The 27460-nt window shown below is 34.0% G+C and overlaps 1 pseudogene; it reads left to right on the top strand.

Moving 5' to 3' along the window:
* The window catches only part of LOC149580211 (uncharacterized), a 198958-nt pseudogene that overhangs the window by 134262 nt on the left and 37236 nt on the right, over nt 1-27460 (top strand).

The raw sequence follows: 27460 nt of genomic DNA, 5'->3' as shown, positions 1-27460 counted from the left end.
GTGATCATGAAGTATAAAAGATGGGAGGGTAGGATCTTGAGTTGGGTGGGCTGAGGGAAAGGGATCTTGAGATGGAGTAAGTAAGATGGTAGGATTTAGATATGGAGGGGATGGTAAAAGTGGATCATGCAGGGGAATAAGTGGGATGGCGGGATCTATTCTTCTATCAGAGGATATTTCAACATGCTTTTGGACAAGATCTTGACAGGAATGGATCAGAGTGGATGCATGAGGTTCATTACATGGGATTTAGATAATGCTTGGATGAGGAGATGTGGATGGGATTTGGAGTGATTCGATTTGTGGTGGGAATTTGATGCTTGCAGGAAGTGGAAGGATTTTAAGCAATTTGATGAATGGTATGGGGATGATAGCTATGGGAGATGGGGGTGATATTATAGATGGGGAAGCTTCATCACTGACTACTTCACATGGTTGGATTAGATGACATGGCTTATCGACTATTAGAGGTGGATTTTCTTGTATTTCCTCTACGAGATTCCTTGGAGACTCATGTGTTGGAGGTAGAGGTGGTGGATTGATAGGAATAGCTGGTGTGATGAGTGTGGAAGATTGGAAGGTTGGTTAATTGGATGATGGAGGAGAAGCTGGGATATTAGATGGCATGACTAGATAGTTTGGAATAACTCTTGGATTTTGGGGGATGGTTGGTGGAAGGCCTCTAAGGCTTTCAATATACCCATCATAGTCAACAAGATTTTCATCATCATTGGAATAGGAGGTGGCAGGAGAAAGGACAATACAACTGAACACATCATGATAGGTTTGGGATTTCATGTTTTGATGATGAGTCAGATGGGGATGGGGTCTTGCATATGGATGAACACAGAAGCTCATGGTTGGATTTGGATTAAGCACAGATTTTGGATTGGCTGATGAAGGATTTCCTAGGGAGAGTCAAAGCTATATGACAGACCTAAGGAGGATTGGCTAGAGATTTTTGGCTTTCCTGTGGATGGCAGACTTCAAGGGAATGCTGTCAAAAAGTGAGTTTTGCTTTCCTATGCACTAGATTGGTGGAGATTGTGTCACCTTAAGGATAGACTAATGATCCTATGGGCATGACATGAGATTGACCATTTGTGGATCCCAACCTGTAGCTCAAGGTGATGAGGGATAACAAGTGACAAAGCTAGATTACCCTATACAAAGCTCTGTCAAATGGATAACCTTGGTGAGGCTGGTGGATTGGTCGAATTGATTAGATAGCAAATTCTAGCAAAATGACAACAACTCTCTGAAGGCTTGGGTGTGATTTTGGATTTTTCTAAAGAAAGGAACTAGATAGATTCAGTTGCAGCGGGGGAGCTTGGATGATTTTCTAATGAGGCAGTGACTATGCTAAGTATGCCTTGAGCTGGGAGATTTTTTCTTTTTTGGGATTTTGACAAAAGTTGGCAAACATTCATTCAAAAGTTATGAACAAACAAGCAGACAAAATTTTGGAGCAAGCACGTCAAATACACCAACATCCTCGGAAGCTTTCTACAAGGATGAAATTTGTTATAGCTAGGGAGTCCTCGATATACCCAAGGTACATGAGGCCCAAATCCATAGATGAAACCAAAAAGATGTCACACAGCCGAGAGGAGAGGTAACCCACTTCTCCTCTTTCACTTCTCATGGGTATAAAGTTCCTTGAGGCTTAGCTCGAATGACAAAATCTTGATCCCAAGAGAGGTGTCTTTCGATTCACCTCTCGGTTCTTATACTCTACCAAAATGCTGGAGTTAAGGTCATCCAAAGGGTGATGAAATCCCCAAGCAAGCCTCCTAAAAAGAAACAAGGTTTTGGATCCTAATCTTATGCACCCAAGATGGCCTCAAAAGACGACAAGGGGAGAGAAGACTTGGATGACCTTGGGCTAAAAAACATGCTTGTTCTTTTTACCAACTGATTCTTATGTGTGCTGATCTAGACTTTGCAAGCACTCATGTTTAAGAGACAATGTTCAATTCCAATATTGAAATGTGCCAATAAAGCAAAATCGAGTGAAGAATGAATACAAGAAGAAGAGTTTAGGGTCAACAAAAAAGTAAACCTGCGTGCCCAGAGGCCCTCCACGTCAAGTATCGATTAATTTTCTTTAAGGCTTTCAAGAGTTGGTGTGATTTTGTTTTTAAGCCCAAAACAAAGATGTGTGACATTTGATTTCAAGCGCGTGCCCGGAGGCCCTCCATGTCAATAGTTTTTCTCATTTTTAGTGCCCAAACTTGAAGTATGATCAATTTAGTCTAGAGTTTTGGTCATTTAAGAATTTTGATAAAGTTAAAGAAAATGTTCAAAGACCAAGTGAGTGAGTTAGATTGTTGAACATTTAACACCTTTTTCAAGTAGACCCATCCCCATAGATGGCACTGAGATTGCAACCAATGGTTGAATTGATGGGTGATTAGAAAAGAGGTGAGTCCAAGCAACTACTCAAATTGATTTTTGTGAATTTGTATTTAACTTAACGAAGTTTCTTAAATGTCCAAAAATCAAACTTTGCCTAAATTGCATATGGAAAAGAGATTTGTTTTGTTCAATTTTAAAAGCTCCAAATGAAATGTTTGATATTGCAATGGTTAATTGATCCTTGGCATTCAAGGTTGGATTTTTTGTTTTAATCATGCATTCAAGGAAAATTTTATTTTAATCCATGGCATTCAAGAGTGTGTTTAGCAACATGCATTCAAAGACAAGTGGTTAAACATTTAAGTTTTTTCCTTTGAGCATTCAGGATTGAGATTTTGTGTGTTGTTTTAAGAACTTTGAAGTTCTTTGTTTTAACTTTAGAACATTCAAGATTGTTTTGGACTCAAAAGTGACAATGAATCTTTGGACTTTGATTTTCATTGAAGATTTTGTGTTTCTAGTTTGCATATTTTAAGCCCAAAAATGATATTCCTAGATTGTTTTGATGCATGAAAAACCTAAGAAACATTCAAGATTTTGCAACAAGACATTTGTTTGGAACAAATAACAAAGCTTTTAGGACAATTTTTGGCAACTATTTAGGACTCTTAGTTTTCATGAGATTTTTAAAAGAACTTTAAAATATTTGCAACTGAGGTTCATTTTATCCTTGATTGATGCTTTGAGTTTGATTTAGATTTTAGTATGCACTTAGTGTTGATTTTGAATCTTTTGAAATGGAAACTTGAAGTTCTTTTTAAATTCCCAAAAATGAAGTGTTCCTAACTTTGCATGAATGCATCTAAAATCTTGATGTTGCAAGGATGCAAATGATTGAATTGGTTTAGTTTCACTTGTTAAAAGATTTTTTCTTTTTTGCACATTTTTAATTTTTTAATAGATTTAAGTATGATTTGGGGGTTTATTTTAAGCATTAAAAAGAAGTGTGTATGATTTTTCTTCCTAAAAAAAAAAAAAGGCCAAGATGTCCCACAAGAAGAAGAAGAAGAAGTAGATGGAATAAGAACAATATAGAAAAGAAGAGGAAGAGGAATTCAAAGTTCTTTGTCCACCTATAAGCTTGAAAATTTTGGAAACACTATGAGATAGATTATGAGTTCCTTTGTCTTTTTCATGCTCATGTGGACCTACAAAACCAATTTATACAATCCTACCAATCACAAAAGCAAGAAAAATTAGCCAGAATTAGCAAATGACATACAAATCTTGGCTAAAAAAGCTAATGAAGATGACCCATGCGGGGTCCCACCGGGCATGCCAAAATGTATATGAGCAATGTTATTATGCTAATAGAAACCAAATTCAAATAAAGCTTCTACAAACTAAAAAAAATTCATAAACTTCAAGATAGACTAAGATGAGCTCTCAATTAAGAATATGAGCCATCAATGGGCTCTCTCAATAAGAAGCTCTCTTGTTGAGTGGCTTTGTCTAAATAGATAGGATGTATGCTCAAGCTTATGCTTCAAAAAGGGTTTCAAATGGAGTTTGAATTGGGGTGTGAGTGTATGGTTTTGATATAAAATGGCTTCTTAAAATGGCATTATGAATTTACTTCATGGATTGTGTTATTTTGCAAAGGGGAAGGATCCAATTTATAGGCAAGAGGCTTGAGGGATTAGGGGATAAGATGCAAGGATGGGAAAAAGCTCATGGAAGGCTCAGATTGCATGAGAGGAGAGCACATGGATTGTGCTTCTTTACAGCCAATCAAGGAGTGACACATGTCACATGGTGAGAGGATGGAGGAAAGGGGAAGGATGAGTCAACAAAGGAGGCTCAAGGGATAAAATTTTCATAAAGACCCTCATAAAGGCTTGTAAGAGCAATAAAAGGGCTTGGAAGAGTCATTTATGGCCTAGTGGGCTTCATAAAGTTTTATGGTTGAGATATTTTGAGGGAGATGAGAGAAATTTTTACTTGGGATTGATTAGGAGGGTTTTAAGCTTGCTTAGGATTGTGCAAATGATTAGAGGATGGTTTAGGATGGTTTAGGATTAGCTTAGGGATAGGCAAGTGGATGGCATTTAATGAGGGTGGGTGAAGGAGGAGATATTTGTTAACTTTGGCTTGGGTTAGTAAGTCTTAACCCATGTTTAGGGAATTTGACAAGGTTAGGAGGGGATTAGGATTAGTTTTAAAGACATCTTCTAGAAGAGTCTAGACTTTGGATGAGGATAAAGACTTTCTAGAATAGTCTAGAATTTCCTAGGATGAGGATGAAGACTTTCTAGAAGACTCTAGAACTTCTTAGGATGAGGATAAATTAGATTTTTAAGAAATAAATAAAGTTTAATTTATTTCAAGGGTTTGGGTTGAGGAGATATTTATTAAAACTTTTTTAATAAACATGAGGATTAATATTTAATGTTAATTAAATATTTTGACTTGGGATTAGGGGTAGGAAATGATGGGATTAGCCTTTAATCAAAATTAAAGAAGGATAAGAAGATTTTGGAAGAGGTTAGTGGTCTTAAGGAAATTGGCCAAGTTTTGGGCAAAAAATAAATTTTTTATTTATTTTGGGTTTTTTGGTCAATTTATTAATTATTTAATTAATAAATAAGGAAATAATGTTTAAATAAGATTTAAACATTTTTGGGAGGGATTCCTTAATTAAATATTTTTAATTAAGATAAAGGGATTTAATGGCATAAAAATAAATTAATTAATTAAATAATTAATTAATTAATAAATGATGATGTCATCAAGAATTTTTCAGAAAATAAAAAAAAAATATTTTCTAAAAGTTTTTAGGTGTCTACAGGAGGAACTGTGCACTTATTTTATTATGTTTGATCTCTATGATGGATGGTTTATCATGTGATTATCTTTACTTTGATTTGAATGAGATGATGTACCGTATTTCACATATGTATATTCTTTTGAGCTTTTCATACCCTATGACATGTACAGTGGATGATTATGCATTTGAAATGTAATGTATAAACATTGGAATTATCATTAATATTTCATGTGGATGTTGTACTAGATGGATTCATGTATGTTAGATGTAGTTCAACGTTAAGGGATATTTAAAGAATGTAATCTGTTATGTATGTTATGTTCACTTTCAGATGGACATTGCTATTGCTTCTATTATTGTGCATAAGTTATATGTGCTATTTACTTTCATGTTAAAAAAAAAAAAAAAACTACCAAACTTAGTGAATTTCTAGGTTAATTCTTTGGATCCCTTGGCGGGGCATTATATTTGGTATCAGAGCCCAAGTTTCTACATTGGGAGCTCTGGGTATTTTGGAACAACTAGAACTTTGAACTTAAGTGTATCTTTTCAACCTTGAAACTAGGTAAACTAAAATAGAACATTAACTATTACTTGCATATGTTTCATGCTTCAACACTTAGTTTCAAAACTAGAACTTTTACTTAAACCTAAACATAGAATTGAACTTAGTTTTTTGCAACATGTGATTGTAATAGTACTTTCTATTGTTGTAGGATGGTATCTAGGACTAGGTCTTCTATTAGAGGCCAATGTAGAGGCCATGGCAGAGGTCGTGGTCATGGAAGAGCAATCAATGTCCATGAGTCTGCCCATGAGGGATTGACTCATGTAGAGAGTAGGGAAGAGCACTCTAGTAGGTAGTAGGGAGAGAGCCATAGAGAGGACCAAGTTGAGTCTGAAGAGGTTGGTTTGAGACAAATGATGCAGGCTATTCTAGAATGTCTACCTCTTGTTCAAGAATAGCCCAAAGTGCATAAGACAGAACAAGAGCATAGACCTAGATCTAGGAGTCCTCGGAAGGATCGTCACAGGTCCATTTTGTCCACTCAGATGAAGGATCTTTTAAGATCCAAGGTCAAACCTTTCAATGGGCAACATTCTGGTTATGTGGCTGAGCAGTGGCTTATTTCCCTCGACAAGATTTTTGCCATGCTGGAATTCGACAGCAACATTAAAGCAAGATTTGCGATCAGTAATTTAGAGAATTTTGGGGCCACTTGGTGGATAATTGAGGAGAAGAAGCTGGGAATCGATATGAGAAGTGTCACATGGGAACTATTCTTAGAGAGTTTCCATGAATGATTCCTACCAAAGGAATGGAAACAGCAAAGGCTAGATGAATTTCATAACCTTAGATAGTACACTATGTCAGTGACCGAGTATGAGCGTAAGTTTTATGAGCTCATGTCTTTTTTAGGGTTCAATGAAAATTCAGCTCAGTTGACACAACATTTTATTAGGGGTTTGAAAAATCATATAATTGGGGGTGTCAAGATATTTGAGCAAAAATCCCTCAAGGATGTTGTACATTTAGCTATCCTTGTTGAGAAAAGTGTCAACCTTGGTCAAGGAGGTTTTGTGGGAGTGCTAGTAGCATCAGGATCTAAAGGCAACTACAATTCAGGTGGTAACAAGAAGTTTTCTTTCTCTAAGGGTAAACAGTATCAACAATAGTTTCAGTAGACACAACAATAGAAGGGATCAAATTCTTTGGCTCAAGGTGGTGGCAAAGGTTCTAACACCAAGAACAACCGCAATGCTCAATGTAATAAACAAAATCAGCCAGCTCAAAATAGCCAGTCTTTTCTTATCAAGAACAGTCATCAGCAATCAAATGTACCATCTATGGGAAGAGGATCTCGTAGAAATACAAAATGTTTTTCAAGTGGTTAGATTGAACATTATGCCACTTAGTGTCCATAGTGAACACCTCATTTTTTAGGACCTAGGCCTATAGTTTCAGAGCCTACAGTGGGTGATGCAGGTAGAGCTCATAGAGTTTTTGCAGCAGTAGATCACTATCAAGTAGATCACCAGGGAATAGTGGTTGAGACCATAGGTGCTATTAGAGGTATATCTCTTTCAGTATTGTTTGATTTAGGAGCTACAGATTCATTTATTTCACCATCTATAGTTTCTAAGTGTAAGCTGGATGCGGTGAAGCAAGATCATGGTTGGCAAGTGGAACTAGCCTTAGGTTTTAAGGTCTCCACAGATTCTGTAGTTCATAAGTGCGGGTTTAGCTTAGGAAGCTTTGATACTTTAGTGAATCTTCGAGTCGTACCCCTTGGTTCCTATGATGTGGTTTTAGGTGTGGACTGGCTTGGATCTCATAGAGCCAGTATAGATTGCAGGAAGAAGATTATTATGTGCCAAGATGACCAAGGGAATGATGTGAAGATAATTGGGATAACAAGACCTATATCTCTGCAAATGATTTCTTCTATTCAAATGAAGCAAAGTTTTCATAAGGGATGTCAGATATTTTTTGTTATGGTAAATGACCTTGATGAGGAAGATCCTGTGAAGAAGACTTTAGATCACCCGATTTCACAGGATAACACAGATGTCTTTCCAAGTGAGATTCTAGGCATGCCTCTAAAGAGGGACATTGAATTTAGTACTGATCTAATTCCTAGAGTGGAGCCTATCTCTAAGGCTCCTTATTGCATGACTACACAAGAATTGGGTGAGCTACATCTTCAGCTTGAGGAACTTCTAGCCAAAGGGAGCATTTGACCTAGCGTATCACCATGAGGAGCTCTAGTGCTCTTTTTGAAGAAGAAAGACGGTTCTTTGCACCTTTGTATCAACTAGAGATAGTTGAATAAGGTGACTATTAAGAACAGGTATCCTTTTCCTAGGATTTATGACTTATTTAATCAGATCAAGGGAGCTACAGTACTCTCCAACATTGACCATAAGTCAACATACCACCAGCTTCATATTAAGGAAGCAGATATTCACAAGACCACTTTTCGAACTTGCTATGGGCATTATGAGTTCACAGTGGTACCTTTTGGATTGACTAATGCTCCATCAATTTTCATGAGTTTGATGAATGGAGTGTTCTAATCTTATCTGGATAGGTCTGTACTTGTGTTTCTTGATGACATATTGATATATTCTAAGACTTAGAAGGAGCATGAGGAACACCTACGGTTGGTATTGCAATGTTTGAGAGACAATTAGATTTTTGCCAATGCAGCTAAGTGTGAATTCTTCAAATCAAAGATTCAGTATTTAGGGCATGCTATTTTAGGTGATGGTATTTCAGTGCATCCTACAAAGATTCAAGCAATAATAGATTGGCCGACACCGACTAATGTGTCAAAAATTCATAGTTTCATGGGTTTAGCTGGTTATTATCACAGATTTGTCAAGATCTTCTCTAGGATAGCACATCCTATCACTTCTCTTCAGAGGAAAGGAAAGAAGTTTTTGTGGACAGAGAAATGTGAGGAAGCTTTCTAGAAGCTCAAGGAGCTTTTGACTAGTGCACCAATTTTAGCTGTACCTGATCTAGAAGGTGATTTTATGGTGTGTACAGATGCTTCTCTTGAAGGGATTGGGGCAATGTTGATGCAGAATGGATGGGTGATTGCATATGAATCACACAAGCTTAAGGATCATGAGCTAAATTATCCTACACATGATCTTGAGTTAGCAGTAGTAGCTCATGATTTAACAAGATGGAGACATTTCTTGTTGGGGCACAGATTTGAGCTACACAGTGATCATCGTAGTCTTCAATATATTTTTACTCAGCCTAATTTGAATGTTCGCCAAAGGTGATGGATGGAGTTTTTATGCGAGTATGATTTTGAGGTTAAGTACACTCAAGGTAAAGAGAATGTGGTGGCGAATGTTTTGAGTCATAGGAGACATGTAGTATCATCGATGACTCTGAGTGTGGACTTGAGGAGTCAGATTCTTTAGGCACTTCCTATGGATTCTTGGTATCAGGAAGTGTGCAGAGAGATTGATTTAGGAAGACCAATGGAAGGTAGGTTTGTAAGTTATGTTTGAGAATTAGATGATCTTTTGAGACATTTGGGGAGGATTTATGTGCCATTACTGGATGAGCTTCACACCTTGATTCTAGCAGAAGCCCATCGTACACCTTACTCAGCACATCCAGGTGTCAAGAAGATGCATGCTGATTTGACATGTTTGTTCTTTTGGTCTGGGATGAAGTGAGACATTGTTTATTTTTTGGCTACGTGCCTTGAGTTGCAGAGAGTTAAGGCAGAACATTAGCATCCGACTGGACTTTTGCAGCCTAATCTTATTCCTTCTTGGAAGTGGGATATCATCTCCATGGATTTTATTGTAGGATTACCTATGATTGTTCGACGTCATGATGCTATCATGGTCACCGTTGATCGATTGACTAAGGTGGCACATTTTTCACTGATAAGGTCTTCCTACACAACAACTTCTATAGCTAATGTCTTCATCCATGACATTATGAGATTACATGGTATTCCTAGAAAGACCATTTCTGACAAGGATCCTGTATTCACATCTGCATTTTGGACATCACTGCAGCATGAGCTTGGAGCACAGTTAAAATTCAGTTCGGCATATTATCTAGAGACTAATGGTTAGACATATAGGGTGAATCATGTTTTGGAGGATATGTTACAGATTTATGTGATGGATAGGCAGACACATTGGGAGGACTAGCTCTACCTACTGGAGTTTACTTACAATAATGGGTATCATAGTTCTATTGGCATGGCACCATTTCAAGCATTATACGGACGTCCTTGTCATACACCCTTGAGTTGGGATAGCCTTAAGGATTGCATCCTATTGGGTTTGGAGATGCTCCATGATATGGAGCAATAGGTAGTGCGTATCTGTGATCATTTGACTATGGCACAGGATAGTTAGAAGAAGTATGTGGATGCTCATAGGATTGATAAGGAGTTTGCTGTGGGTGATAAGGTTTTCTTGAGAGTGCATCTGTGAAAGAGTCCAATTCGATATGAAGAGGTTTATAAGCTAGCACCTTGCTTTGTGGGACCAATCGAGATTCTAGAGAGGATTGGCCCGATTTCTTACCGCGTTGCTCTATCGCCTAGCCTAGCTCGCATTCATGATGTTTTTCATGTTTCAGTGCTTCGGTAGTATATTACTAAAATTGTACATGTTCTTGACTGGAATGCATTATAGGTAGAGGACGGGAAGCTAGCTTTGGAGCCAGTTCATATTTTGGAGCAGCAGAAGTTGACCCTTAGGGGTCAAACCATCGAGCAGGTAAGGGTCCAATGGGACCCTACTGATGATTCTTCAGCTACATAGGAGGATGCAGCTAGATTAAAGGAGTTATATCCCTACTTGTTTGTAGGCTTCCAGGAGTAAGCCTAATCCAAGGGGGGGTGGATGTAGTGCCTACCCTCATTCACATCTTTTCTAGACACATTGTTGTTATTATTATCAGACTATGTCAGACTAGTTTTATGGTTGATGGATTAGTGGTTTCCTTTTGAGACTATCAGACATTATGCTATGGATTCAGTTGGTATATGATGAGATCATTTAGACTTTACATTTTATGTTAATGATTAGTTAGATGGTTTATTATCTCATGTATTTTATTATGGATACTTACCCCATACTTGCATGTGTGTGGTGTGCATATTTTCTTATTGTATGGCATTTCTGATATCGTTAAGGAAGGGAGTCGTAGTCACCTACTTAGTCTGGATCTACACGATGCACCACTTCTTGCCATTGTTTGTTTAGCTTAGCATTATATATGTTGTATGTACATGCATGGTTTTTCTGCAAGTTGCAGCTACTGGGTATCAACTTCCTTGAATTGCCAGGATGAGCGTACCCTATTATACTATCTCAATGATAAGAAAAAGGAGAAAAATTCTCAAGTCCAAATCCCAAACCCTTAAACCATTTGTCCTGGTGAGGTAGGACAAGTATCTAGATATTTTACCCACCAAATGTGTCGAATGACATAATTCATGATTTTTAACCCTTTAGACTGATTTTGCGTGAATTGCTCTATGATGGGTTTTCATATTTTATCTTGGAGGTCTATGGTGAATTTTCTATTAATTATGTCTTAATAAATAGATTTAATTAATTAATTAATTATTTGAGGAAATTAATATAAAAATATCATAATCTTTGATATTTTGATTATATTTAATTAAATGAGAATTAATTGAGGAAAAAGGTTTAAATAAAAGAAAATTGAAAATTGAAAATATTAATAATAATAAAATAATAATAAAGTAATAAATAAATAATAATAATAAAAGCTATAAGAATTAAAATGAAAGTTATAAAAATTTAAATAGATATTATATAAAAAGTGAATTGGAGTTATAAGATTGCATGGGAGTTAACGCACCTTTCTATTTCTCTTATGTCAACAACACGGAGGTTAGTGATTAAATTAAACACATCATGTCTACAACCCTATGGCTCATCTAGACGATTGGAAAAGACCCATGCTGAGTTGGTGACACCTTCTAACTATTTCTAGAAGCACTCTAGATGTTTTCTGAGAGCTCTTTATATTCAGGCATTCCTAGAAGCTTAGACATAGCGTTTGGAGAGCAATTGGAGCATTGGAGGACTCGAGAACTCTGAAGAAGGGAGCTTGCTCTATTAGTTTTCTGAGGAAGAGCAAATTAGCATCAGAATCTGGGTAGATTCTTGTAATTTTACTTATGCTATTTTCGCATCATGCATTCCCTGTCTTCTTCGTGTCTTCCATATGTCTTCTGAGGAATTTCTTATTTTTATTGTATGGTTTCTCAATATGGGTAGTTTAATTTATTTGAGAATTTTATATGCATAGATCTAAAAAGAACATGGGGCTAGGGTTTAGATTCATAATCAAACCCATTAGATTGATTATTGAAAAAATTTATAGATCAAAGGTTTATAGGAAAATTCTGAGGATTGGAATATATATATATATATATATATATCTTGTGTGTATATATGTTTATGTTTTTAATTTTCACACACACACACACATATATGTAATTATATATATATATATATATATATATATATATATGTTGACATGTTTATATGCTATGATGTTTTTGCTTCTGCATGTATACACACACACACACACACACACACACACGCACACACACACCCACATACATATACCTTCATATATATATATATATACATACAAATGTATATATAATACATATTTATTAAAAAATTGAATATTATACCATTAATCAAAAATGTTTTGAAAAACGTTAAACTTTATTAAGAACCAAATCGCATACCCAAATGGAAAATCACATAAGCGATTTTAAAGAGAGTAATATGCATAAGTGGGGGGGGGGGGGGGAGGAGGGGCGAGACCCTGGCCCCCGTGCCACTGCAATTGCAGTGTACTAGCTGTCATAGGTACTACAATGGCAGGGGTACACAGTACCCGCTGACATAGTAGGCCCTGCGACCGCCGGGTTCTGCTTACCACCGACGGTTTATATGTTATATGAATGTTTATAACACTTGCCACATATGAAGTCTAGTTTTTTATTGTTATTAATATGTTAAATTTTATTAATCAAATTTATTAATTCGATTTCGTAAAATGTAATAATAATTTATATATTTATTTATGTACGTAAATATATATATATATTATATATATATATATATATGTATGTATGTATGTATGTATGTATGTACGTATGTATGTATGTATATATATGTATATATATGTATGTATATGTATATATATATATAATATGTAAACATGTTAATAATAATTTGAATTATAATTATATAATTGATAAATGAATTATACCAAAGGTTCATTTCTTTTATAATGGTGAACTCTTGTTTAATTTTTAAGATTTAATTAATTTTTTTATAAAGTATATGAAATTTAAGTGTTAGTTTCGTGGGGGACGTTTTCAAACAAAGATTATAATTGGAAGATGGAATTTAAGAAAAAAACTTTTATTCATCCAAAACATACAAAATGTTCCTCCAATTCATTCTCTAAACTTGGAAACATAAACCAAGATCTCTACATGTAAATTCAATTTTGTAAATTTAGCAAAACCAAAACATGTGTTTGCATTGTGTATTCTCTATGCTGTTGTTTTGGGTTTTGGGTTGACTAGTGTTGACTAGTTATAGGATGTCTACCAGAGGCTTGTGGGTTATGTGATTGTGATGTCATGATGATGTTTTAATCTCGATCTTCATAAACCCAACCATGGTTATGTGATGGAATGCTCTATGTATTGGTTGTAACTACTGATTGTTATAGTTGAGATTCTTATGTATGAGACACTTGACTTAACCTTTTTTGGTCATTGGTCAGTTATCCTTGTTATTTTCTAGTTGCCATGATGGGACTGTAATGTGGATTTATTCTTGATGATGTCATGTTGTGACATATTTGACTCAACCATTTTTGGAGTCTTCGATCAGTATGAAAGAGATATATTTTTGTTATTGCGAACCATTGGATACTTTTGATTATTAGTGATACTTTAGTTGCCAATAGAGAGTTGTTGTTTCATGATTTTCTATGGATGCTTGCTCATGGAGATTTGATGCTTTTATGCATATTTGGTGATTTTATTATGGATTATCTTTTGTGATTTTGATATTTATGATTCCATGAGCTTAGAGTAGGTTATCTATGTGTAGTGTCGGGAAGTGGCTTGCAATGGGGGTCAGGGCCCTAAGAGGCTACCAGGGCAACTCATCATAAGTTGGATTAATAAGTGATAACATTCACACCTAATACTAATTGAATGAGCCTAAAAAGATAAGAGTTTTGGTTCTTGCCCATGCCTTGAGTGCTTGTACAAGCTAGGATGGGAGTAGTGAGAACGCATGGTTGCAACCTTGCATTCCATAGTATGCCTTGTAAGTATGAGAGGATACTAGTGGTCGCATGAGATCAGTATAGACCCGTGGAGTTTAGCTAATTGCCAGGGTAACTTGTATGTGATAAATGTGATGACACTTTCCCACTTGCATAGTAGGTTCCTACATGTCATTTTGTGCCTCTGGGATTAGATGTCAATTTTGTGTTTGGAACCTTTGAGTTAGTATACTTTTAGGATTCCTAAACTTATAGAGATTTGTGCTATGTGTTTTGAATAGCTTGTTTGGGACTTGAGATTATCTCCTCAACATGGTGGGAGTGGACCACTTAGGTACCATGTGGTCATGTGGTAGTGTGTTTTCCACTCTTATCATTTGAGATTCATTGAGACATCATGGTTGATGCACCCTTCATGATGGTGGACATGTATCCTTTCATTGATGATTAGCATATGTTAGATGATGTTATCTTATGCTTTTATTTGCATGTTAGATTACTTTCTGCATATGATATAGTATATGTTAGGAGTGACATTCCTACTGTGTTAATACCGATGATCTCTTTAGTGATTTGGAATGTTGTGCATGGAAGGATGGCTAGGATCCATGATGGTCTAATGATGCTATTAATGGTTGGGAGGAACTGTGCACTTATTTTATTATGTTTGATATCTATGATGGATGGTGTATCATATGATTATCTTTACTTTGATTTGAACGAGATGATGTACCATATTTCACATATGTATATTCTTTTGATTTTTTCATACCCTATGACATGTACAGTGGATGACTAAGCATTTGAAATGTAATGTATAAACATTGGACTTATCATTAATATTTCATGTGGATGTTGTACTAGATGGATTCATGTATGTTAGATGTAATTCAACGTTAAGGGATCTTTAAAGAATGTAATCTGTTATGTATGTTATGTTCACTTTCAGATGGGCATTTCTATTGCTTCCATTATTGTGCATAAGTTATATGTGGTATTTACTTTCATGTTCGAAAAAAAAAAAAAAAAGCTACCAAACTTAGTGAAATTCTAGGTTAATTCTTTGGATCCCTTGGCGGGGCATTACACCTTGGATCTAAAGGAGTTTGATTTATACAATGACATCACTTTTCCTTTAAACACTATAAATATACCCTCTTCCATATCCCCATCCCATAAAAATCTTCTTCTTTCTGTATGATGAGGGGTCAAATTATGTGCGACTTGATGAAATATTTTTTGATACCACTGACTTGAGACCTCACAAAAAGGAAATGGTAAGGTTAGGGTTTCTAGTTCAGGGAGATCTCAGAATAAGAGAGGCCCTTATAGACCTGTCTACATGGAAGAGAAGTATTAGTTGTCTCAATTAAGAAATCTCAAAAGGAACTATAACTTTACCTTGGTTTCCCTTGTTCATACTCCATAGGGGAAAATAATGACATGGGTTTGGGTATCCACATTAATATTCCTTTTGAAATATGGAGAGACACCTTGATTAAGAAGAGGTCCTTTGGTTTGGAAATCCTTAACATTGGTAGGTATATTCTAGTTCTAACAGACAACCTGAATGTTATATTTTCATGGATATGGGATATAACTAAGGGTTTAAAGGATAAAATATCCATTTCTAGCCCAAAGCTAGACATTATCATGGTGTATTTTCATGCTCTAAAATCCATGAGAAGTTTATCCAACATTTTACTATACTGATGTAACATTTTTTTTCTTCAATGGTTAAACATACATTAGACAACATAATCTCTAAGTATAAATGTCAATGTTAACACTTGATTAAGACATTATACCAACTAAAAATACTCAATTAAATATCAAAAGGGTTCTATGGCTTAATTACTTTCAAGTTAATTAATTAAACTATTAGGATTAAACGTAAAGTAACCATGAGATCAACTCAAATATTATTTTAAAATTAAAATCATATATTTATAATATTTTAATTAATTGTAATTAAATGGAAACATATTGAGAAGTGAATTAATACATATCAATGACACAAAATGAATAAGACGACATCTAACATATCCATATAATAGTACCTAACTGACGACTTGGATACTATAAATGATGTAGTGAATCATACAAAACCAAAAAATTAGTGGGATATATCCTAATCCCTTAAAAATATATTAACTAACTCTATTAATTAGAGGCATCTTATAAGGCACAACAATGCATTTTCCAACACAAAAACATCAATTCTACTCCATTTGCACATCCTAATTTATATATCTAATTCCATTATTCATAACTATAAATTTTGAATGTTTCTTTCCAAAACCTTTGGAGGATTTTTTCTAAATTAGTAATTCTAAAACATACCTGAAGTTGAGACCAATCCAGTAAACAAATTAAAAATTATGTGCTCTAAACCAAGACCCATTGTTTTTGTCATGAATTAAAAGCAAAACCATTATCCCTGCCTAGAGCATCTAAACACTTCCTCAAAATGATTCCAAGTAATATCAAACCAATTTACATTCAACCTTATATGATCCTAGCTTTAGAATATATAAGCCATTGATTCTTACAATCCATAAATCATTCTACAAGGACCAATTGTGTCCTACAACTTAAATGGAGATCCATAAAAACCAATCTTCATTAAAATGAGCATAACCTACACAAATCTAAATGAAAATAACTCAAAAAAATTGGAAATAAAACCTAGTTCACATATATTTCCAATGAATATAAATGGATTTCTTGGTTCATTCAAATGTGATCATTTCAAACATTTCAATCTGACTGTAGTTGGGCATCCTCAAATCTACAATTTAAAAGCTTTGCCAAAACTTTCTTAACTTATTCATTTCTTTGTAAAATTGAACCAAACCAAAAGAATGAGAAGAATGATTCATCACTGTATCTATCCATTACTATTTCATATGGTTTTCATTCCATACAAGGTCATATGATACTTGGAAACAACACTAAAACTAAAACACCATTTTAAAAAATAACAATAGAATGCACCAAAAATGTATCAAAGTATTTCCTCTTCTCCACTATCGATTTGGTTAGACCATACAATGGTATTTATATCCATTTGATAGTTAAACCTTTCTAACTACCCCCAAGACCAACCGTATACCCTTTTACATCATTTTTGTAATGTTAGCAACTTTCTCAATGTTGCATTTTACAACTTTTTATACAACTTTTACATTTTTAACAAAGTGGCTTATAACCTTTATAACTTGACCCAAATACAATATAAATGACTCAAATAGATTTAAATATCTCAAATAAGGAATATTAACTTTCTCATGTTCTTGTACCTTAGGTGCTCCTACACCATACTCCCAACCTTTAAAAGTTTCCAAGTCTCTTGGAAACATGGAACCGATAACCTGCAAAACATTTAGACCAAAAAATCTTCATCTTTACTTTCATTTTCCTTTTCCTCTTCATGCCTTTATCAACATTATATTTTCCTTTAAGGACATAGGACTGCCCTCAAAATCACCTTCTTCAATACTTCTACTAGTGGAGCTTTAATGGTTGTCATACAAAGGTTCCATAAATCCACCATTCCTCTTGCTACTACATAACTACCAACCTATTGCTGTCTTACCCATCCAAAACCCTAGAAGATGCACTACCACCCTCTCTTAGTGGTTTCTCTCTTTACACCTTCTACCCAGCTTCATCTTGATGGAGACAATATTAAGACCTCTTCTTAGGTATTCCACACACACACTTTATTACTAAATATTTGACAAATAAGAATCCTACAACCAAAAATCATCAACGAAACAAGTACCAAATCTCTAAGGTCCTATTGTGGATTGCCTCCCTCGACAATCTATCCACACACTCAAGATCTTCAAGCTCTGATACCAATTTGATGCAATGCATCATAAAAACCCAAAAAATCAGTGGGATAAATACTGATCCCTTCAAAATATGTTAACTAACTCCATTAATTAGAGGCATATCATGAGGTAAAAAAAAACATTTTCCAACACAAAACATCAACTCTTCTCCATTCTCATATCTTGATTTCTATATCTGATTCCATTATTCATAACTTTCAATAATGAATGTTTCTTTCCAAATCCTTTAGAGAAATTGTTTCAAATTAGTAATTCTAAAACATATCTAAATCTGAGACCAATCCAATAAAAAAATTACACATTATGTTCTCTGAACCAAGACCCATATTTTCTATCATAAATTAGGAGTAAAACTATTATCCCTACCTAGGGCATCTAAAAAATTCCACAAAATGATTCCAAGTAACATAAAACCAATTTCCAATAAACCTTATATGATTATAGTTTTATAATATATGTGTCATTAATTCTTACAATTCATACATCATTCTACAAGGACCAATTGTGTCCTGTAACTCCAATGGAGATCCATAAAAGCCAGTCTTCATTAGAATGAACATAACTTACACAAATCTAAATGAAAATAACTAAAACCAATTGGAAATAAATCATAGTTTACATATCTTTCCAATGAACATAATTTTAGTTCTTGGTCCATTCAAATTTGATAATTTAAAACATTTCAATCTAACTATAGTTGGGCATCCTCAAATATGCAATTTATAAGCTTTGCCAAAACTTGCATAACTTATTCATTTCTTCATAAAATTGAACTAGACCAAAAGAATGAGAAGAATTATTTTTCATTATATCTATCCATTACTATATTACATGGTTTATAGGTATTATAAGGTCATACAAGATGTGGAAACAACACTAAAACTAAAACACCAATCAAAACAAAAATAATAGAATGCACCAAAAATGTATCAAAGTATTTCTTCTTTCCAATATTAATTTTTTTTTACCATAAAATGGTATTTATATATATTTTATAGTTATAAACCCTTCCTAACTACCCCCAAGACAAACCATATACCTTTTTACATCATTTTTGTAATGTTAGCAACTTTCTCAATGTTGTATTTTACAACATTTTATGCAATTTTTACATTTTTGACAAAATGGTTTCATAGACTATACAAATTGACTAAAATACAATAAAAATGACTCAAATGGATTTAAATATCTCAAATAAGGAATCTTAACTTTCTCATGTTCTTGTACTTTAGGTGCTCCTACACCAATAAAGTAGGCCTAGCTTTCTCAACATTGGGTTTCCTGTACTCTCTATTTTAATGTTTTGGTTTCTTCTTTTTGGTGTGGGTTATTGTGACCCTTATTTTAATTTTGGTATGTATTTTAATATGATTATGTTTAAAATTGATTATGTTAATCCAAATTACTCTACAACTCAATTATTTTTTGTGATTATCAACAATATTTTTGCTGATAAATTCGTCTCTAGTTTTAGTACTTATAACTCTGATTTTTTATTAAGTTTTCTTTGGTTATGATTCTCTAATAGTTTGTGTTAGCAATGATCTTTTCTATGGCTCGGCTATAATGTCCAAAAAAATTATTTGAAATGATCTCTATTCTTTTTGTTCCCTCGGTTCAAGACCCTTTTCCTGCCTCTTTTGATAGAAAAGCATATCCAAATAATCAAGGTTCAATTTATAAAATATAATGAAATATCAAAGCATATCCAACAAAATATCTTCCAAAACATGTGTTGCATTTTTAAAATGATGATGAATCAAGTCACAATAAAAAACAAGTAAAAATACATCTCCCAAATAAGTATAAATAACTAAGACACAAATTAGATATACCTAATGTGATGTAAGAAACTAGAGAATACATGAAGATTTCTCATCGCATAAGTTAACTATCAAGCTACCTTGGTAGTCTCTCTAGACCTTAGAGTGACTTTATATAGTATTAGTAATATTCTCATACAAATAAGGAAAACCAAATATGAAAGACCTTAATCAAGAATTTTCTCCTATTGCCATCCTAACCTATAGAAGAAATGAAGACAAGAAAGAAACACATATTTATCTATTTAATGTTTTACAAAAACTTGAAGTTTATTAACATATAATGAGTTACCCTAGTAGCAACTTAATGCCTTGTCCTTATTGCAAGAAACTTACCCTCTACACTCCTAGATAACCATCTCTAATGATCCTAATATAAATAAGGTCAAAGAAGGCAAAGAATAACCATAAAAATTAGATAAGAAAAGTATTGGATCATAAATAAGAATATCATATATAAGGATCCAAAATTTCCATCTCATAATATGAATCTCAATAAACCAGTCACAAATTGTTATAGCCTACTATCCCTATAGGAAAATAATAAAGGGAAAATACTATCAATAAAAATTATCATTCATAGCATAGAACAAGTAGAATCTCAACATGGTAATGGTCATCACCTATTGTCATCAAATAAGATAATGATTAAGACTTAGTGAAATATGGCATAACTTACAGGTGAACCCAAAACCATACATGAACCTATTATTGAAAATATATTCATAATTTAGTATAAAAATATGTTTCAATCATATTTTTTTCACTGATGTCAAACTTGCTATGTTGGTAAGATAATTTCTTAGATGATTTGAGTAGTATCATTTGCTTGATTGATGAAGAGGAATTGATCAAATAAGATAACAAGATAAGCTAGAGAAAAGGTTGAGTTATGATAAAGAAAAGAAGTACAAAGACCAGTTAATATAGTGATATAATAGTACATTGATTTTCTACTTAAGGTTACAAATGTTAGATACACTGACAAAGTCTAGAAGAACAAGAATCAAGAATTGAGTCTTCCAAGCTTAACTGAGTGGACAATAGGTGTCAAGAAAAGTTAGTAAGCCAAGTAGAAAATTAGTTGGAACTAAGAAAAATAAAATTTCAATATATGTAGAGTGATACAATGTAAGCTAGGTAAAGTTTAGTTGATGTTGAGCACTACTAAACTTTAGTTCATGCTGAGTGATTTGATAGTGGATGTCACATAATGTAGTATGTGTCAAGCATTAGAAGAAATTTAATGTTCAGTGAAAACATTATGAGAAAGATTGTGAATTTCATGAATTTGAGCTGAAAAAGTTTGATTTATTGAATTGTGTGAACTATATGGAAAATAATCTTGATGAGCTGATGGAACAAAATTCATGATAAACTATTTTTAGGTGAATTCGAATTGAATTCAAGGAGAAGTTTCTAGAAGGGAATAAAATGGAAAGATGGATATATTCATTGACTCCTACCTAATCCTATGGGTAAAAGCACAAACCTGTGTCACCTTTTATGAAGAAACGTGATATCAGAATGTGACAGTTCAAGATTAATGACAAAAAAAATGGTATTTGTATTTAGAATTTGAAAATGATATAAACTGATGAAATGTGTAGAATTGGATGAAATTTATGCCTATTATTTTTAAAAAAAAATTTGAGTAAGAATTTATTCATTTCTTTTATTTTGAAGTCCCTTTTTTAAATATAAAAAATATAGGTTGTAGTTCTTGTCAAAAAAAAATGAAAATCATCTTTTTTGGTTTTGATTTGAAAATATCTTATAGATGACATTTATATCTAGTGCACAAAAAAAGAAATAATTATTTTTGATCTATATTTCGTTTGTTATAAGTACTCAAGCTCGACCTTCTCAAAAGCCAACAATTTTTTCCTCCCATCAAAACTTTCCAATAAAATCTACATCTTCTTGAGAAAAAAGTTACATATTCATGAAGAGGACTCTCTCCTCTAGAGATAAATATAATTTTTTTTTTTTTTGGTATGATTTACTATTTTTCCCCCTTTTTAAGTGAGCATCATTTGAAATGTTGAAATATTGACTTATAATGTTTTGAAATTCTAACATATTATAACTAATCAAAACACTCAAAAATTTATATAATGATGATATTGAATCTAAGATCTATAAAAAGGTATTTTTATTTTTTGAATAAAATTGAGTTTTGATAGAGAACTGAAATTTGACCAAAATAGGTTTTGATATCAGAAACGGTGGCATAGATCTGTGCTTTTACCCCTATCTAACCCTAAAATGGATGATGGAGGATGAATGACAAATGATCTAAGTTCTCTCTATAAGGGGATACAGGGAATGCAAAAATAGTTGGCATGTGCAAGAACCCAAGAAAGATAAGGAGTATAAGTGTTGTTTCATATGGTGGCCAAACTATAGTCTACAATTGACATGAAAAGTAAAATGACTTAAGAGGATGAATGCTAGAAGGGTGAACAAGCTACTAGAGTAGAAGTGAATGAATCCAAGATGAATGGAGGACTAAACTGAGATTTGCAATCCACAAAGTGAGTTGTATTTTGTTATTAGATCAATCCTTATCATTACTCTCTAATAATTTTATTGGTTTAGGTAAATTCCTTTGGGTTAAGGTTGACCTAATAGTCATTTTCAAATCCTTTAACTAGGTGACATTCTAATGGAATGTCCTAAAGTCCTCTGCTAATGGTCACTCTTAATAGGGTGATTGAAATCCTTTAATCAATTTACATTCAATAGTGTACATTGTAACCTTTAACAGGGTTGGCCTTTCATAGGGAGTCACTTTAGAAGAGTGAGAATTAGTAGCATGTTACTGGTGGTTTTTTCCAAATTGAGTTTCCACATAAAATCATTGTGTCAAATTTGTTATTGATTTTTTTTTTTGTTTCATTCTTACATTTATGTAGAGATGATTTGATAGTAACCTACAAGTTTAAGAGTTTTATGATCTAATATGGATGCATGCATGTAAAATATATTTTATGGATATGGGTTCACTAAGTTGTGAAAAGTTTTATTTGTACATATAGACCTTGAATAACTAATTCACCACCCCCCACTCCCTTCTTAGTTATTCTAAAGAATTTCAACAATTTTTATTAGAGCCATCTTCATAAGAGGACTAGTTTGAAGGTACTAGAAGAAAAGGATCAAGATGTCAAAAAGAGAGGTACCCAAGCTTAATAGAGATAACTTTTCTACATGGCAATCCAGTGAAGCTACACATAGGAGGTCTTGGAGATCATGGACAATCTACCATCATTAGGCATGTTGACCCTGTTGTAGCCTTAACTACTAAAGATTTGGAAAATAAGAAAGATCACAACTAGGAAATGTTGGAGAATGCCTCTACCCTAAGCTATTTCAAGTTTGATGAAATCAAGGGTTGTGACAATGCAATGAAGATCTAGGATGCTCTTCACACCATATATGGAGGCGATGCAAATTTTTTGAGAGCCAAATCTGAAAGTCTTAGAGGCAAGTTCAATGATATGAGGATGTAAGAAGGTGAGAATATTTCTTAATATTACTCTAGGATAAAAGATGTTGTTATTGCCTTAAGAGGAGCTACTAGTAAGATAGATGACGAGACTATACTAAGAAATTTTTTGAGAACATTATTACCCATCTATTCTATTAGAGTTTCTACAATACAAGAACTGAGATGTATACCAAGTTCCAATCTGATTCTTGAAGGTCTAGTAGGTAGGGACACCACTTTTGAGCTCTCTAATATTGATAATATGGAATCTGCCTTTAAACGTAAGTTGTCATTAAAAGAAACTAATGATAAGAAGAAGAAAAAGGTAAAATATGTTTCTAGTGATAGTGATATAGATGAGGAAAATGTGGAACAACTTGAAGCACTACTTGCAAGGATATTTCATAGAGGTCAAGGAAAATTCAAAGGTAAGTTAAGTATCATGTGTTTTAATTGCAATGAGGTTTGTCATATTGTTGCTAGATGTCTAAAGAAGAAGAACTATAGAGGTGGAGAAAAGTACATAACTAAGAGAAATGAAGAAAAAAAATATTACAAAGACAAAGGAAAGAAGTCTTACTACATTGTAGAAGAGGAAACCAAAGATGGATCAAATGAACATGATGAAGTGGTGTATGTTGCAATGAAGGATGAATCTAATAAGGATGAGGCAAGTTCTCTAGTGCCTTGTGTGAACAAGAATGATATATGGATCATTGACACTAGGTGTTCACATCACATGATTGGATATAAAAGTAAATACATTACCTTGAATTATTATGATATAATTAGTGTAAGGCTTCGTAATGATGCACCATGTCTGATAAAAGGAAAAGGTTCTATCAAACTGATATAAAATATTTTATGTGACAATTCTTACTTTGTTGAAGGAATTAACTATAATTTATTAATTGTGTCACAACTATATAGTTTTGGCTACAAGGTTAAGTTTGAAATCAGGATTCCTAAGATACATGATACAAATTGAAAGCTAATTGGATAAGGTGATCAAACTAGAGAAAATCTATTCTACCTTGATATGAATGATGCTAGTTGTCTAGTTGTTGAATATAATGACATATGGATATGACACAAGAGGTTAAGTCATGTAAATTTGATAACTTGATTACTATCAATAACATGAGAAGAGTAAGAGGTTTGCCTAAATTGAGGAAACCCGAGAACATAATTTGTAAACAGTGTCAGTTAGGCAAGACGACTAAGTCAAGTTTTAAGACTTAAGACTCATAACTCTAAAAGAATTTTTAAGATTGTTCATACTAACTTGTGTAAACCAATTGATGTGAAAAGCTACAAAGGTGATAAGTATATTATGTTGTTTATCGATGACTATTCTAAGACAATGGCAATTATGTTTTTGAAATAAAAATTTGATGCATTTCAAATGTTTAAGTGGTACTTAGAAAGAGTTGAGAAAGAAATAGGTAAAAGTTTGAAATGTTTGAGATCTAAAAAAAGAGGATAATTTACATCAAATGAGTTTGAGATGTTTTGTAATGATAGAGGAATCAAAAGCTAGAAATCTGCCCCTAGCACCCCTCCACAAAATGGAATTGCTTAAAGGAGGAACAAATCTGTAATGGACTATGCTAGGACACTCATGATGGAGAATAATGCTTCTTTGAAATACTTGAAAGAGGATGTAAGTACAGCTATCTATACCTTGAATCATGTGCTAGTCGATAATGGTACTCATTCAACGCCTTTTGAACTATGGCATGGATACTCACCCAATGTAAAATATTTTAAGGTATTTAGAAGCAAGTGTTATATTTTCAAAGATTTTGAGAATGGTAAATTAGATAAAGATGAAAAGAACGTATATCCCTTGGCTATTCCACAAGATGTAAAGCTTATAATTTTTGAAATACTAACACTAAAAAAGTTGTGGAAAGTACAAATGAGAAATTTGATGAATATATAGTAGTACATGAAGCTGAACCTATGTGGTGCAGGAGCACCTAGGAAATATGCCAAGTTTTCTAAATCGTTTTTGGCTTGTAGTGGTCTTGGCTAGACCACATGAATAAGGGCTATGGGAGAAAGCCCCAAGTGTGTGAGTTGTGTTTGTAAATAGGTTTTTGTTGTGTTTGAGTTTCCAAGTTGCTTCTATGTTGGCAAAATTGCTTAAATTGCTTGTTAGAGCCTAGAATGGTCAAACACTGACCAAGACCCCAGGAGGATGGGAAACATGGAAAATATGTTAAAAGTTGTAATTACATGGAAATAGGTTCATTTAACCATGTTTGAGGTCATGGAGCCATTAAATGCACAATAGTGCAAAAGTTGCACTTGGCAACTTTGCAACTTTGCAAAGTTGCTTGACAACATTGACAAAAAGTGCTAAAACTTTATAAGGGCTTCAAGAATCAGTTGGAAACCTATGGGATCTGTTGATTCACGTGGATAAGAGGTATTTAAGACCAATCCAAGTTAGTTTGAGGGTTTTCATATGCTTTTGTACGAATTTTGGCATTGGAATGAAGAGCAAACTGAGCATTTTGATGACAGTTTTCTGATTTCACCCTTCATCCACACCTTTAATGGATTGATAGGGTTGCTCTTTTCATATGATTTTATAGCGTATGGAATGTAGATGCTTTGGTAAAGATTAGGAGTTTTTTTGATAAGTTTCATTACTAGTTTGAAAAATCTTTTTAAAGTTGCCAGTTCGCTGGTCTGTACACAACAATCAGCAAAGAAATCTCTATAACTTGAATTCGAATGGTGGAACCATGATGGCCTTTTGGAATCAAGTACTAGACTGTATAAATAATGTAAATATGTATTTTTGTCTTGTTTTGCAGAGGTTTGTTGTTTTTTCCAAGAGGCCCTAGGCGAGTTTGCATACCCGGCTAGGCAATGAAATCAGCAAATAAGTGTTTGAAAGGGGCATAGAATGGGGTGTTGGGTGCAATACAAATTCATGGAAGGAAAGAGTGGTGAGTGAAGGAAGTTAATTCCAGGAGTTCAGTCATTTAGAGTCCATTTGAGTGGTGGAAGGAAGAACTCTCTATATTCATATTCATACAAACAAGAAACCCTTGTAAATAGACATATTTTTGGAAATCCCTTGTACGGATGACCTGGGTGTTGCAGACCTGAAAAATCCTCAAGGGGAGCCAAAAGGGTATCCAAATCATAAATTTTTTTGAGTACTTCTTAAGGGTTTGAGGAGATATAATCCAAAAATCAGTTTTGGAGGCCTAATTTTGTTATTAGTCTTGGTAGCCCTCTTAACTATGCAATCTTCAAATCGATTGGAAACCCAATACTCCAATTCACTTAGTGATCCTAAAAAGTATTTAATGAGACCTAATACAAGCCTTGGAATTCAATATAGCCAAGAATGCACTCCTGGAAGCCAGTTGTCAAGAACGGTGCAATGAGAGCACTAGGGAGACCCCATGGTGAAATAGAGTTTTGAGTTGATTGGTGAGGATTAGTGTAATAAGGAAATAGAGAGAAGATTCCCTTGGAGTAGGGTATAGGATAAATACCCTAAGAGGCTAGGAGAAAGCCTAAAGTGAGTTCTAGTAGTTGAGGCTAGAACCTTGTTCAAGATCCTCCCCATCAAATTGGTATCAGAGCCTTGAAAGGTTTGGGACAAGACATTGTGTATGTCTTATTTTGGAAGTGAGTCAGTGGGAGAAACCACCATGGTAACAAATGCTGAGTTGGCAAAGGAAGTGACAGAACAAAGGGAGAAAAATAGGCTCCTTGAGGAAGCCTTAGAAGCTATGAAAGATAAGCTTGATGAAGTGGTAGAGACAGCTGGAAAAATGAAAGGGAAGTTGGAAATTAATGAAGAAAAGGGAAAGGAAGAGAATGAAGAGGACTATGTACCTGAACCTGATCCTTCATTACAAGAGGAACCTTTCCTTAAAGCCATCAAGGCATTGGGTGGCAAATCTCTTGAGGGGATACCCCTATTTACTGGTAAGATGAATTCAGAGTTGGTCATGGAATGGATTGAAGGGATGGAGAACCATTTTGAATGTGAAGGCGTATCAGAGGCACAAAAGGTGAAGGTTGCCAAAGCAAGATTAAGGGGACCAGCCCTAACATGGTGGAAGTTCATTCAAGAAGAGAGGGAAAGAGAAGGCAAGAAACCTATCTCTAATTGGAAAGCTATGGTGGCAAAAATAAGAGATAACTATTTGCCTGAAGACTATGAAATCCAGCTACACAAGAAGAGACAAAGCTTGAAGCAAAAAGATTTGG

This window comes from Cupressus sempervirens, chromosome 1, assembly GCF_028749045.1.
Source record: "Cupressus sempervirens isolate cs-2001-9-10 chromosome 1, ASM2874904v1, whole genome shotgun sequence".
Taxonomy (NCBI): Eukaryota; Viridiplantae; Streptophyta; class Pinopsida; order Cupressales; family Cupressaceae; genus Cupressus; species Cupressus sempervirens.
This window is presented reverse-complemented; position numbering and strand designations above follow the sequence as displayed.